Source organism: Dendrobium catenatum, unplaced genomic scaffold (genome assembly GCF_001605985.2).
Source record: "Dendrobium catenatum unplaced genomic scaffold, ASM160598v2 fragScaff_scaffold_898, whole genome shotgun sequence".
Lineage (NCBI taxonomy): Eukaryota > Viridiplantae > Streptophyta > Magnoliopsida > Asparagales > Orchidaceae > Dendrobium > Dendrobium catenatum.
In genome coordinates, this window is record NW_021319360.1 from 208,178 (window position 1) to 222,271 (window position 14,094).

Consider the following 14,094-nt stretch of genomic DNA (forward strand, 5'->3'; position numbering starts at 1 on the left):
TATGATGCCACCTAACTATGACTATAACGAATTCTACATGATATGGTTTCATATGATACATAGTACTAGCATACATAATAATGATATGTTGCCTATGGTTTCATATAGGAGTACTAGCATACTCCTATATTTTGCATACCATGCATACTCATATACTTGATAATATTATATGAATATTATTATGTCATATATAATAGTGATTCCAATATGATATGATGCACAATATTAATATATATAATAATATACTCCTGACTTGATATGATGTATAGTATTGATAAAGATGAACATGATATGATACATAGCATTTACATATATGAGCATGATAATATCTATATGCATGAGACATATGAAGATACCATTGCATACATGATGGCAATATACATAGGTTGCATGTACTAACAGACTGACATATTTGATTATATGAGATGATCATTAAAACAGACATAAACATATTATTCTAATATAATGCTCTTGATCATATTTGCATTGTGATCAATACATGTACAAGGATAAAAATAGAATGATATTGATTCAGTACATAAATAGCTTTCACAATTAAAGTAATAACAACAAACATATTGATTTGATTTTCTTGCATTTATTATAGTGGTAGTTTTTGTGTAACATATTGAGTTATACACTTACTCTGTTTATTTACATCTTTCAGGAAAGGATAAGGCACCAAATTGAATTAATATGACCCATTAGAGTATATAAGTTATGTGGGTCGGGTCATGATAGTAGTAGATCTCAACTAGTGAGTAGTCCATATCCTAAATTAATCTAAACATAAGGGACAATCAAATTAAGTTTAGCTAGCCAAAAGTTGCACTTGATTCTATTCAATATGATCTCGTTAGGAATTGACTGGATCGGTCAACCTCACCTAAGGTTCACTACCTTTATTTAAGTTTGACTAGGCCTTTCAAGTTCAAACTAACCTTAGGTCATCCTATCTTGACTCTAGGCCAATTGGGTATGTGAGACATCGTTCCCTTACTGTTCCTCTCTGATTTGGATTTTTCCTCTCAGGATCGTCCAGGACGATTGGAAATCGTCCAGGCCGATCGGCACTGTAGAAAATATCAGCCTGAGAATAGTTCTGGGAGTCGTCCAGGCCGATCGTTTATATATTTGATTCTGGGGCATCACAGGGTACTAGTCAAACAATTCAAAAAATAGGTATTCAACAGTTAAATAGGCCTTATAATGATATATATATGACTCACACTGTCAGTTATGAGTCACAAGTTAATATGCACAAGTCTTAGTGCCAACTGAGTGGCAAAGGATTGAAGAGAGGCCATTTAGGCTTGAATCTCATTTATGAAGCTCAATTATAAGTCAAAGGTTGCCTACTTCAAAAACAATGTGAACAATAGCCTTGGTATTCTTTTTTTTTTTTTTTATGATATGAAGATTATAGCATTATTCTTATTGAAAACATATTGATCAAAAGCAACTTTCTATTGAAGAAAGGATGCATAATTATCTAATTTTAACATTAAATTTGTAAGAAAATGTTGCACGAGTTAAAGTTCTTCAGAATAAGACTTCATTTGGGACAATTTCTTTCTCTTTTTTAAAGCAGCTTAATTTCTAGTATAAAAATTTTTTAAACTTAAAATTTTATTACTAAAAAACTGATTTAAAAACAATAAGAAAGTTGTCCCAAACGAATCTTAAATCTCTCATAAAATCAATCAAAACATCTTTTAAAACAAAGAGTTTAAAAAAAATGTCCACAATCTCAATCACTTATGCATCTTATCATCTTTAGTTCTCCAAGATTTTTCCCTAGTCCTCGACAAAAGCCTATATTTTTATGCAAATACTGATATTTTGAGACTTTTCCTACTTGTGTTAAGTCTATGTAGCAGAGGTGTTAATTGCTAAATGATCATTAATAGCAACAAGCAGCAAGTGGAGAAACTGATGAGTGGTTCATTACTTTGCACGTCTTGGAACTTGCACATTTAATGGACATCCTCTTAACTTGTTAGGTCTCCAAGTCAGACATATTCACATGATAAATGTTTGAGTCTTAAATTCGAATATATGTATCTGTCATATGGTCCCCTCTCCGACATAATACATCACACTGAAACTGACAAACTTTGATCTAACATATGAGCCTTTTGCTTTATGGAGGATGGAGAATGGGATGGTTAAAGATGTCATTGTATGGATGGAGAATGAGATGACTAAAAGAAGCTCAACATAGCTTTGAGATTAAGAACTTAGATTTGACAAATGATATGAACTTAGGCTTCATCTGTGGAAAAATTATTCTGTGCGGATACCGGACGTTGTTTGGAGTCAAATCAGAGAGGGCCACGTCACCATTTTGCCGTGTACCGTGGTTGTATACCACTATGTACCCGATGACGTGATGCACTCTAATTCGTCTCCGGACGGCATCTGGTGTCAGCACAGATAAATCTATATCATTTGTTACAGCTTTCTTACTGTTTTCTAAAGCAATTTTTTAATAAAAAAATTTTTTGGAAGCTGCGAAACAACGATGACTAAAAACTGTTACAAACGAAGCCTTAGATAATCGTTTAATTAGTTTTTTTTTATTGGTAAGAATTGAAAAGAATAATAATTTATAAGTATATCCAACCAAATTAATGAATTTAAAATAAATATAAAATTATTTTTGCTTATTTTAAAAATAATGTTTAGCAATAAAAAAATCAAAAAGGCAAAATGCGGTCTCTCTCTACAAAATGACTAGCCCCTTTATTTTAATTGTTATACGAAAGATCAAATATGGCCCACGACCTCAAGATACTATTAAAAATGAGAACATAATCATATAAGCAATTTAATATTTTATTAATAGCTACACCAAGAATTTCAATTATTAAATTAAAAAAGCTCCTCCTAAAGCAACGACATCAAGGAAGAAGGAAAAAGGTCAGCACTCGGTATTTGTTTAAGGAACAAACTCTTAAAAATAATAAATAAATATTTTAGGTCTTCTTTACATCCAAGCATTAGAAACTTTACAAAGACGGCTCTGCTAGGGTTTTCTCCCTTGTGGTTTTGCTTTCTTGCTCCCACCGCCTCCTCCGGCTCTGCCGGAGGTCTCTCTCCTCCCATGAATCTCTCTACCTATGCCTTTGACTTCCACCTCTCCCATATGGGAGTAGCGGTGCTGCTGCCTCATGTCTTTGTGACTGGAATAACATCTTTGCACCGTCTGACGCTGCGACCGAACTCATCTAGCTTTCCTTCTTCCCTTCGGAACCTGAGGTGATTCCCTTTTCTGGGGAAAAGCTGTTGGCTGGTGCTCAAGATTGGAGCATGTGTCTTGTTGGCTACTCTTTGGGGAGGAGACCATTTTATGAAGCGCTGCTTGGAGCCATCAGAAAAACCTGGACGCTCAAAGGTTCGTTAATACTTCTATCACTTAGTGATGGATTCTTTCTATTGCGTTTTACTACCACGAAAGATTATTACATGGTTTGGAATAGAGGGGTTTGGTTCCTCCTTGGCAAACCTTTTGTTTTACAAAAGTCGCATCCTCATTTTTGTCTTAAGAGGGATAATTTCTCCAATATCCTGATTTGGGTTAAGATACATGATTTGCCCCTTGCATGTTAGAACTCTGAAGGAATTTATAGAATAGCTAGCAAAGTTGGCATCCCCCTTGCTTTTGACACACTGACAGCTCAAAAAACTCAACATACTTATGCTAGGGTGTGTGTTCAAGTAGACTGTGATGCTAAATATCCAGATGAAATCCCTATTTCTCTATACGGTGTTGTTTTTAGTCTCAAAGTCCAATATGAGTGGCGGCACACTCCTTGTGAGTTATGCAAGTCATTGGTTCATACCTCATCTCTCTGCCCTTCAAATCCACTCCTGCATCTGTTATAGCTGGTAAGCTGCCAATTAACTACTTTTCAGGGTAGGAGTACCAACAGAAAGCATAAAAAAAGAACTCCTCGACCTTCTCCACAAACAACACCATTAAACCCTCTTCCTTCCACTTCAGTTTTTCACACTACTGTCAATTCTATAATTGGTTGAACATCCCAGGATCCTATAATCTCGGTCAACAATCAAACCCCCACGCCTGAGCCTCAGCAGCATATAAATACCATTCCTATTGATAGTGTCCCGAAAACTTCTCAAGCTCCTGCTATTGTATATGAATCAAATTTAAATAGCAAGCCTTCTACAACCACGTTTGAGGAAGTGGACACTCTTCCTGTGATCTCGAACCTAAATTCTCCCAATGAGGATGCTACTTCTACTTCCAGCTCTTCTTTCTCTCATGGCCATCAATCCCCTCCTAAATTCCATTCTCCTAACAAGTTTGCTTCTTTACAAGACAGTTTGCAAGAAGATGTATTCATTGAGGAAGTCACTAGACATTCAAACTCAAGCCATACTCATTCTCCTACAAATCTCAATACAGGAAAAAAACCTTCTAGGGGAAGGGCCGAAAGCCCCCTAATATCCCTAAACATTAATGTTGGTTCCATCCATTGCGGTATGGAACATCAGGGGTTTTAATAACCCTGATAAAGTGCTCTATTTTAGACAACTGGCCTCCAAGTTCAAGCTTGATATGGTGTGTATTTTGGAGAACATAATTCATGTTGCCGTTCTCCAAGACCTTTTCTTCAGTATTTCTCACTCTATTTTTTCTACAGAAGATAGTTGCAACAATTTTGAGAAATCCAAATATGGGCACATTTGGGTTAAATTGAACCCTACTAAGCTGACTTTCACCCCCATTCTTGTCAAGGATCAAAACATTTTTGGTTATGTTTATGTTGGCAATTCTGCTTCTTTTCTTTTATCTATCATTTATGCTTCTAACAATGCTTTGGAAAGGGGTGCTTTAAGAATCACATTAGGTAGATTATGCCTACTCAGCCTACTCCTTGGATTCTCATGATAGATTTCAATTGTTGTCACTTTGCTCATGAAAAAGTAGGTGGTGCCTTGTTGACTAAAAACAATCTTTTGAAGCTTAACCATTTGTTATTTGATGTCAAACTGAATAACCTCAATTCTGTTGGAAGTCGTTACTCATGGTTTAATAAACATTTGGATAATCCTATCCATATCAAATTAGACAGAGCTCTTGTGAATGAGGAATGGAAATATGCTTTTCCTCACTCTTTTTGCTCCCTCCAAAGCCCATCCTGCTCGGATCATTGCCCTATTATATTCTCCACTCAAGTATACCTAACTCTCTCAAGCACATATTTATGTTTAAGTTGGATAGGTATTGGGATTTGGTGCTTCATGTCTTCTCGTCTCCCACTTCTAGTAATCCCATCTTGGATTTTTTTTGTAAGCTTAGGCTTCCTAAAGAAAATATTAAAAGCAAGGATTGGGCTAGCTCCACTATTATTCAAAAGCACATGGCTGATTTAAACATTTTGTAATCTGACTGCCTTAATCGTCTCAACTCTGATCCTCTCAATCATATGCTAAATATGAATCTTAAGGATATTAATTAGAAACTTGCTGATTTCACTCATATGCTAGCTTCCTGGACCATTCAACATGCAAAAGCTAAATGGCAATCTCAAGGTGAAGACGACTTTGAAATTTCTATATGCTAAAATCTGTGCTAGGCAAAGCTCTAATAAAGTTGTTCTCAATATGCATGGGATCCACCATTAGCCTCTCATCTGAACAATTATTAGGTCTGGTGACCGGACATAGCTCTACATTTGGTCACCACTGAGATCGCGCCACGTACTCTTACTCTTTACCGCGCGGCCCGACGACTTGACCCGGAACGGAACCCGGGAATTCTATGTTCGTGTATTGCTAGGTATTACTCTGTATTTGCTCGGTATTGCTAGGCATTGATTGGCAATAACGAGAAATACTGCTCTGTGAAGATCAATACCAAGCAATATAGAGTAATACCGAGTTTTACTCGGTATTTCTCGATATTACTCGGTATAGCTCGGTATTTGTCTTCACATAATGGTATTTCTCATTATTGCCGAGCAAAATTGATAAATACCTAACAATACCGAGCAATACCTAGCAATATTGGGTTGTTATAGATTTAAAAAAAGCACGTGCGGCATACCCATTATTCGTCGGGTCGGGTCCGCGGTTTTGTGCCTGCTACGTGGCGAGTTATCAGTGCTCGTCGAACGTAGCTCTATGTCCGGTCACCAGATCAAATAAAAGTTCCTCTCATCTAGGCATGATACTATCACTGCTATCATTGAGCACTTTAAAGCTTTGCTCAATCCTCCTCGGCCTACAGTTCATAACATGCATATTTTTCCTATGGGTAATTGTATCACACCACTATGTTCCAAAACCTTGCTCAGTATGTTTCTGATGACAAAATTAAATCAGCTGTATTTTTGGGGGCCTCCACTTCTGCTCCTGGTTCGGATGGCTATAATTTTCACTTTTATAAATCTGGATGGCACATTGTGGGGTCGTTAGTATGCAAGGCAATCGGAGGATTTTTCTCTACTGGTTATCTGCCGAGTGGTGTTAAATCCACTACTCTTGCCCTCGTTCCTAAATCTAAGCATCCTACCTCTTTTTTTTATTTCAGACCTATTGCCCTTTGTAATGTTTTTTACAAGATAATTGCTAAAATCTTGGCCAATATACTTAAACCTGTCATGCCTTCGATCATCAAAGACAACCAAGACGGATTCATTAAGGCTAGAATTTCCACTAATAACATTATCCTTGCTAATGAGCTTCTCTCCTTGAAGAGACAAAGAGGTGGTCTTTTTTTTGTGCCAGTTTGGACATACGTAAAGCTTTTGATTTGGTTTCTAGGGAGTTTCTCCTTGCTCGGCTTGTTCAAAAAGGTTTCCCTAGCAACTTCATCAATTGGGTTAAAGTGTGTATCACAGATGTCAACTTCTCTATTCTGATTAATGGGGATTTGGAAGGATATTTTTCTTCCTCGGCTTGGTTGAGGCAAGGTTGTCCCCTCAGTCCTTATCCTTTTTGCATTGTCATGGATGATCTTTCTGAATTACTTGATAGTGGTGAGTTTGAGGGGGTTAACATTGATGGTTTCAAGTTCACTCATCTTCTCTATGCAGATGATCTTCTTATTTTTGGCAACTCTAATGTGGAAAACTATCATAAAACTCATGGAAATTCTGTCTAGTTTTGCCAATGCCTTTGGCCTCTAGGTAAATTTTGAGAAAAGCTATGTTATGATCCCTAACAATGTTGTTAATCAATAGGCTATTTGTCACGCTTTAACTATTTATAACCATAACCCCAAAATTACTTATTTGGGCATTCCACTTTCTTTCAAAGGATTCTTGTGGCTGACTTCATGCCTCTGATGGACTGTATCAATAAAAAATTAAATGGTTGGAAAACTAGCCTACTCTCTTTTGTCGGATGCCTTCAATACTTAAAATTTATCATTCAAAACACCATTGCCTACTGGATTAGGGGCTCTATCATACCCAAAAATGTTATTAAGTACATCAGGAAAATTTCTTCCATATTTCTATTTTTCAGTGATATGTTTGCTATCAAGAAGTTGAGAACGATTTCTTGGCATAAAGTTAGTAGGCCTAAATGCTATGGTGGATTGGGGCTGCCGACTATTCTGGTCTTAGATTTGCTTTCAATTGCATGGTTATTAGTAGAGTGTATAAATGCTCTTCCCCCCTCTCCAGATGGTTTACCTTGAGATACCACTCACCTGGAGGCCATCCCCTCTCTATGCCTCACATTTTTAGAAGGCCTTGTGTTCTTCTGTTGCTATGGCTAGACCTTCTTTTATGTTCAAGGTCAATCCTTCCTGCAATATCTCCCTTTTTTGGGATCACTAGTGTGACAACACTACTCTTTCAAGTATTTTTGGAGGTAATGCTTTGATGCAATTTTATGATATTAATGCCAAGCTGAAAGAGTTGATTGATGGTAATTACTGGTCTATTCCCCAGCTGACCCCCGTGGATGTTACTATTATTATTCGTGCTACTCCTATTTTTGAACACGCGCATAGCACTATTTTTTGGGAAGGCAATACCGAGGGTAAATTCTCCAAATCCCTCTTGAAATTTTACCAAGATCTCCTCATTTGTTCCTGGTACAATCCAATCTGGCACAAAAAGCATGTGCTCAAATTTTCTTCCTTTGCTTGGCTCTCGCTAATTGGTGGGCTTAACACGGTTGACACTTTACTTTTGAGGAATATTCAGATCAATCAAGGATGCCCTCTTTGCCATTCTCATAATGAAAGTACCTCTCATTTATTTTTTGAATGCAATTTTTCTGATGAGGATCTTTTAAGCCTTATCCCGGGCACTTCTGTCCTATTTCTCAAACCAAGTATTTTACATCTTCTAAGCTGGATCTCTAAGAAGATAACCTATCTAATGGCACTAGATGCTTTTACTTCCTTATTCTTTACTACTCTATATACCACATTTGGAAGGAATTAAACGAGAGGAGATATGGAAACAATATGCTTTGTGCTGTGATTGTTTCTTTAAGAATTAAAAATGTGGTATTTTCTAAAATCAGCAAGTGCAAAAATTCAGTGCATTTTCATGGCTCTTTTATGATGCTGGAAGGACTATGGTCTTGATCTGGTTGACTATCTATCGGTTGCTTTGTGTTTATCACATTCGTGTTCACCTGATGGGGGCTTTGGCCTTGGATGATGATGTGCCCTTCTTTCAGGCACCCCTTGGATGGCCTCCGGGCAACCAGGGGTCGTGGGTTTGCTATATTTCGATCATTGCTTATTCTAGACTGAGTCCTGGCTATGGTTGGCTTATGGGGTGTCATCGCCTCTTCTATTTTTCCATCTTGTTACTTCCTTTTATTTTGATAGGTTCTGCTTCTAAGGATCTCTGTTGTTATTTTGGTTCGTTGGTGCCTGCTACATTGGATGTCCTCACTACTTTTGCTTTGGGAAATTAGAATTTTTTTGTGTGATTCATCTTTTTCCTTGATTATTCTTTTTCACAATACCTTGGTTAGTTGGAAGGCTTTTCTTACTTTCAGCTAGCCGCTTTATGTGTTTTTGGCCACTGGTATAGTTTTGTTGTTTCTCCATAGTTTTTTGTGCTCTTTCGAGCTGATTTGTAATTGGAGGTGTTTGCCTCTCTTTTTACTCTTATTTAATTAATATACGAGCATTGCCCTTATTTTCCCCAAAAAAACTTTACAAAGACATATATGGTCAAAATCAATAAAAAGACAAGCACTATGGTGTGCCGGCTGAGCCGGCTCGAAACCTAACGGTTAATCGGTTAGAGAATATTAGAGTTCTATTTTAAGCAAATTATTATCGAATAAATATTATGATGATATAGATTTAAATTGATCCAATCCAAAGGAACCTAAACAAGAAAAAATTTATGAAAATAATATTACTCAATTTTGAATTTACTATGACTTAGAAGTCCAAAAATATATTAAATGATCAAAAGAGATCCATCTAGATCATTAGATTGGGTGTCCATGATTATGAAAAAAATGACTAGGATTTCCCTTCTTGAAATCTATAAATAATCGCTACTCCTACACTTATGAGGATTTTAGAAATAATAATTTAATGTTATAGATAGTTCTAATGCTCTATCTACCAACACCAGATGTCTGTCATCAAGCACCATGGCACCAACTATCAACCATTATCGATGCCTACCATCATCAAATACCAATTTCTATATTTGTCCAGCATTAATGCCCACCATCAGTCATTGTTAATACCAACCATCGAATGATCTTAACTTCAACCATCCATAGTATACTTCCATGAAATGATATTACAAACCACTATCACACTACAGGAAAACAGCTCATTTTTACAAACCACTATCACACTACAAGAAAACAGCTCATTTCCGATAGAATTTCCGGCGGAAGTAAATTCGTCACAAATCCGGCGGATTTCCGACGAAAATTATCCAACGATTTTTCTGACATATTTTTTGACTGGTTTTTTTACGGTTTTTTTTCGAGGGCATTTCCAACGAACTTTCAGGCGGATTTCTGACTGAAATCAAAAAATTAAGTTATATTGTAATAACTTATTGTCAAATTAAATATTTTTTATTTTAAAATATAACTTAAATTATTGAATTTACTAACTTAGATTATTAAATTTAATAACTTAAATTATAATTAAAATATATTAATTAATAAGTTTAAATACAAAAATTATATGATTTAAATTTAAACTTAATTATAATAAAATTTTAAAATTATTTATTTGTTAAATTAAGTTAAATAATTTTAAATTTCTTTATTAATATTAAATTAATAATGTTTTAAAATTAATACTAATAGGTTAAATAAAAAAAGTAACAAATTTAACAGTTTTTGGTTTCATGACTACACATGGTAAGAAGCCGCGGCAACACTTGCGAGAGGAGAGGGTGGCGGCAAGTTCGAACCCGCCGAAGGCACAGGGTTGCACGGCATTAGCAGAAGGCGGTCAGGGTGGGGTGGGGCGAGCTGGCACGAGCATCTGCGGTTGGGGCGGGCTTGGGGACCTTGGGTGGGAGGGAGATGGGGTAGTGAGCCATCTGGTCAGCTGGGAAATTGATCATTTTATTATTATATTTTCTTGACATTCCGGCGCTTTAAAAATTCGACGGAAATATTTTTCCCAGTGGAAAATCTAGTCGGGAGAGCATCTCGCCAAAAATGTTTCTGACGAATAATTTTGCTCTGGAAGTCCTTTTCCGACGCGCGTGGAACCAATGAAAATATTTCCATTGGAAATCCGCTGGAAATGCAATTTTCTGGGCGGTCGGGGCGGGCTGGGGACCTTGGGTGGAGAGCGGATGGGGGAGCAGCCGTCCGGTCAGCTAGAAATGATTTTTTTATTATTATTTTTCTTGACATTCCGGCGCTTTAAAAATTTGACAGAAATATTTTTCTAGTGGAAAATCCGTCGGAAATTCGCAAAAAATGTTTCCGACGAATTATTTTGCGTTGGAAGTCCTTTTCCGACCCGCGTGGAGCCGGCGAAAATATTTCCATCTGAAATCCTCCGGAAATGCATTTTTCTAAGGATTTTGGCTATTTTCCGACGAAAATGGCCGCCGGAAAATGACGTTTTTTCTGTAGTGTCAATTGTCATCCTTTACTGACTAATGCTGATGCATGTTGCCTTATCTTATAATTCTATCTTGTTTAATGGTAGAGATGAGTGAATCATTATAGCTTTCAACCTTTATAATGAAATTATTTGAATTGGGTTATATCCTATAATATTTTTTCTCTTCTAGATTTTCCAAATAAAAAAAAAAATTGAATCCCTTATGAGTTGTAGCCTACTTATGTATGTTTTTGAACTTTTCTATAAATTTAAGGCAATAAACTTCCTCACATAAATAGTGACACAAAAAATAAAATGACTGCAAAAAAAATCACCTAAAATTTTGTTGATTCACAATATGTTTAGATCATTCATAATGCTTGAATCGAAAATCTATAAAGAGCTTTGTAACATAAACATTGTACTCTAAAGTGATATTGTCATGCCCTAGATCTATACTAGAAGATTTGGATCTATCTTACTTTCTTTTTTTAATCCACAAATTTTGTACTTCACATAAAAAATGGAAAGAAATATGATTGCATTTATATTCATCAATATGTACAGCTATTACAAACAAAAAATATCATATATATAATAGTTATGATACAAAAAATTAGCTACATCACTATAAATATATCATGACTACAAAATGAACTGTAAGTGCCAAAAAGGAAAACTAAACATGCTATATGAAGTCTCACATCGTAGGGACCTTATCCTTTCCTAAAAACATATAAAATCACAAAAGTAGCATAAAAGTCCAGCAATAACTAAAATCTTACAACTAAAATTAATGCAATGAAAAGAAATAATATGTTGTAAATTATATAAAGAAATATATACCTTAATATTTATGCTGGTCATCTGTACCAACTCAATTTATAACACGTCACATCTCATTATATTATATCATCAGTAATGGTATCATTAACAATGATCCATACTAGTGATATTAATCAGTGTCAATATTAGTCACAATATTAGTAACAATGAACAATCTCAACAATAGTAATAGTGTTGATATTAAATAGCATCAGTATAGTGTAAATAATGTTATTAGTAATAGTAATAAGTAATCGATTAGTAATCAGTATTAATAGTCAAAAATTAGTATTCAATTAGATGTTTAGATGAGAGTATCTTGATCTTGATCTTTCTCCTATCCTTATGACTCCCATTCAATCGCCTCTTCTAACTCTCATTTAATAAACTTCTCATAACTCCCCTTGAATCACTGAATTAATCACCCTGACTCCTTATAACTTCATTTATCTCAAACTCTTTATGACTCATATCCACTGACTTCTGTGAGTGGACTACGTGGATCTTAAGAATATTATGTCATATATCAGCATATAATATTCATACATCATATCATATTTAGACTTGTAGCAATATTATATTCTTACATAACTCAATCATATCAATCATTTCAATATATATTATTTTATAATCTTATCATGCCAAATCACAGTACATGATTTTTTTAACTCATTTCCAATCATCCTTTCCCTACTCATTTTACCCAAAAAAAATTTACACATATTTAACTAGTGAAAATACAATAAATCATAGAAAATTATTTAGAATGATTAAATATATAATATATCAAAAGTTACACATTAAAATCTTATAAAATTAAAAGATTTTATTTGATTTAGGAGAGTTAATATATCCTTATGACTCCCAGTCAATCTCTACTCCCAAAAAAAAAAAAAAGGTTGTTCAATTGACTTGTTTCTTTTCTAAGCTCTGTGGAGCAACAAACAACTAAGTATTCAGTTGCATTGATTCATCACTATTGTGCCATGTGACCTTGAGTCCTTGAGTACCTCTCAACCTATTATAGAAGCCCTTTTAAAGAGAAGCAAAGCAATACCTTGATATCTTTTCATTTCCCCCAATCTGGTGGTTGGATTTGGATAGAACAGAATCATCATTTATTAGCAATATAGCTAGCACAAGTGGACCCTTCACTGCATTGCACACCAATTGGATGATGGTACGTTGATGGTGGACCTTAAGGGTCACATAATTGGTGAAATCATGATGAGCAACTGAACTAAATTTGTCTTAGTGGTCCACTGGACTTAGCATATAAACATTTTTATTAATTAATATTAGTAGAATTTTATGGTATGCTGTTTTTATTTTAAAATTATGATAAATATGGATTTTAGTTATATTTTTATTAGGAAATATAAGCCAAAGTAATCATTTATGATATTTTATTATAATATTTTTTTTATTTGTTACAATCAGCCTTTTTTCAGTAATGAAACTAAAAAGCACATTATTAGTTTGTTTCATATTGATAAACTCTATTTTACTTGTTTTGTTGTTTGTATTAAATTGTGGAATTCTTTCCTTTATCTTATTAAAAAAATTCACTACATATATTTAATTATTATTAAGAAAATATGATATTAGCTGAAACAGGGGTGGAACTAGCCTTAGTTCTCAGGGGGAGCAAGTGACAAATTTTTAAAAAAATAAAAATATATATTATGATGCAAAAACAATTTATTTTGCAAATAATCATTTTTCACATACTTATTTGTTAGTGTTCGAGAAGCTCAAAATAATCGGATGAAAATAACCGGAGGCCAAGAGGCTTTCCAATTTTTGAAGGGCAAATTGCGTGAAAAAAATGTCGGCTAGGGACAAAAAATAAAATTCCTGGGAGGGGAGTGCATATTACAAAAAAAAATCATGTGCAAAGCACGCGAACACAAGCTGGCAAATTGAATTGAGGTAACGGTGCAACTTGATTGTTCGACACAATCAGATTCCACACAGACTAACAACATGTTAATTTGCCATTTATCAAGTAGCTTGTTAGGAAGATGATAAAATGCACATTTAGCATATTTTACTTTTGCTATTGTGCCCTCATTTGATAGTTGGAGCTGCCAGTTCTTATGAAGCACTTTTGCCCTTTTCTTTCACATATAATTCCTCTATCATCTTCTTCTACAAATTGAAGCATCACAAAATACCTGCTTGGGTTTCTCACTCCGCCAGTTAACTATAGCACTCAAGTC